We start from the raw sequence: 2,587 nt of genomic DNA, 5'->3' as shown, positions 1-2,587 counted from the left end.
TGGACAGACAGAAATTGGAAGAGGGCAGCGCAAGAGCATTTGAGAAACCCTCAAGGGTGTAAGGAGGCAGAGCATAGTACACACGACAACTGTGCCCAAACACATTATTACGGGCCCGGGAGTCACAGACCCCTAGCTCGAAGGCGGAACCTGTGAATGACCGAGTCCCAAACCTCTTAAACAAACGTAACATTTTGGGGTTTCTCTATTTTCTGGGAAAACAGAACGTGGTGATTGTAGGTTCAGGAAAAGGGACTGCCGCATGTAAATGATGTCCATGGAGACTTGGGCACTCTTTGAGTGGGGTTGTTGTGAGGATACAGAAATTAGGAAAGCGGGGAGCCCTGCTTAGATCCAGGCTCATGGCTGGGGGTTGGTGCCGCTGTGGGGGCGGCAGCAGAGGGCCCGCAGAGAGAGGTCTGCCCCCTCCAGGCCCATGGGACGTTGCGCCTTCAGCCTCACTGGAGGCGGGCCTGAGGGTTGAGATGGGGTGGGCTCATCTCCGCTTCAGTAGAACACCTTCTCCAGATACGCATTCAGGAACATCCCAGTGGGGTCCAGCTTCTCTCGGATGGCACAGAACTTCGAAAAGGCTGGGTACATTTTCTCGAAGTCCTTCCAGGTGCAGTTGTGGGCCTTGGCCCAGTGGGGCCTGCCCCCGACCTGCTTCATGATGGTCTTGTAGGTCAGCCAGTAGTCCAGTCGGGGCACGTCCTTGCCATAGGGCCTGTACATGATGATGTTCATGTAGCAGCTGTCCCTCTGGAAGCAGGGGCTTAGCAGGATGTCATCCCCGCGGGTGAAGCGGACCTCCACGGGGTAGTGGGCCACCATCTTGGGGTGGGCCTCCCGCATGGCCTTCAGTTCCAGCAAGGCCTCCTTGGTTTTCTCTCTGGGGATGGCCCAGTCCTGGACGTGCTGCTTGAAGCGGCACTCGTAGCTGAAGATCTTGTAGCTGAGGTTGCTGCTCTCCTTCTTCCTGGTGAACAGAAGCCAGAAGAAGCAGCGATTGATCCAGCCCACGAGGCCTGGCAGGAAGGACCTGATCTAGAGCAGGAACTCCAGTAAATAGAATCCGATGGCATAGTCCCAAAACCAGTTGGCAGAAGAGGAGGGGGGCTTGTTGGTGTGGTCCTGGTAGATGACGCTGACGTTCTCGCTGTGTGGGAACCACAGGAAGCGAATATATTCCGATTTCTTCAGGTGGCTGTCCAGGTTGTTAAGAACCTCTTCCAAGGTTGAGGGGAAGGAGATCTCCTGCAAGTGGAACTGGGGCACACACTGCAGGGTGATGGTGAGGATCACTCCCAGGCAGCCCAGGTTCACCCGCACCACCTGGAACACCTCTGCGTTGCTGGACTTGGAACACTCAAGAATGGTCCCGTCGGCCATTAGCAGGGTCAGCGCCACCACCTGGGTGGCCAGGATGCCGTGTTTGATCCCTGTGTTGTGCGTTCCGGACCCGATAACACCCCCTGCAGTCACGTCTGACACAGTGCCCAGGTTGGACAAGGCCAGGCCGTGCTTGCCTAGCTGTGGGTGCAGGTCAGCCAGGAGGATGCCAGCCTCCACAGTCACCTGCTTCTTCTCTGTGTCCTCCTGGAGAACCCGGTTCATCTTGCCCATGTGGATCATGAAACCATCCTTGCAGGCGATGTCGGAGGGCGAGTGGCCACCACCCACCACCTTCACCTGCTTGTTCTGCTGCCTGGCCAGGGCCAGCACCTCTCTGACCTCCTCCACGGATGTGGGCTGATAGTATATTTCTGGGCAACAGCCATAGGTACTAGCCCAGTTCTGGAACTTGACTCCTTTGTACCCATGGACCATGGCTCCAGTGGTGGGTCGGTGGCCTCGGTTGACTGTGGCTTCCTCTGGGAGCCGAGCACTGTGCGGCAGGGTGCAGAGGTGAAGTGGAGCGAGGGTCTGGAGCAGGCAGCACGGCGACCTCTGAGCTCACGGCTGGCTCCGTATCCACCGCACACGAAGGGGCCTATCACGGCATTTCTAATAGGAGCAAATTTATTCAATTTTATAGTTGACCCTAGAACAACACGGGTTTGAACTACAGGGGTCCACTTACACATAGATTTTTTTCAGTAAGTACAGTACAGTATACTATAAATGTATTTTCTTCCTTATTATTTTCTGAACATTGTCTTTTCTCTAGCTTACTTTATTGTAAGAATACAGTATATAATACACAGAACAGACAAAATTTGTGTTAATCGACTATTTATGTTATCAGTAAGGCTCCTGGTGATTAGTAGCTAAGGTTTTAGGGAGTCGAAAGTTTCAAGTGCATGGGTGACTGTGTAGAGAGGGAGGGAGGGGTGTCAGTGCCCCTACACCCTGCACTGTTCAAGCATCAACTATATATTCATTCATCCACCCAAAAGATCTTTTTGAGCAATTACTGCATGCCAGGAATGATTTTAGGTGCTGAGGATAGATTGTAAATAACATGAATCCATACTGTCATGATGCTTACATTCTAATGGAGGGAAGAGAGACAATTAAGGAAAAAAAGGAAAACAAAAGATCATTTTATTATGATCTGAAGAACTGAAGCGTAGGCCACTTTAGT

At 52.6% G+C, this 2,587-nt stretch overlaps 1 pseudogene; it reads right to left on the bottom strand.

The window, feature by feature from the left end:
* Positions 1 to 507: 507 nt before the first annotated feature.
* LOC114217554 (L-gulonolactone oxidase pseudogene) lies at positions 508 to 1,845 on the bottom strand (annotated as a pseudogene).
* Between the last annotated feature and the right edge of the window lie 742 nt (positions 1,846 to 2,587).

Source organism: Eumetopias jubatus, unplaced genomic scaffold (assembly GCF_037043125.1).
Source record: "Eumetopias jubatus isolate StellerSeaLion01/CBP00866 unplaced genomic scaffold, mEumJub1_p1.0 scaffold_5, whole genome shotgun sequence".
Taxonomy (NCBI): Eukaryota; Metazoa; Chordata; class Mammalia; order Carnivora; family Otariidae; genus Eumetopias; species Eumetopias jubatus.
Note: the sequence above shows the minus strand (reverse complement) of the source record. Positions and strands in the feature narration are given on the sequence as shown.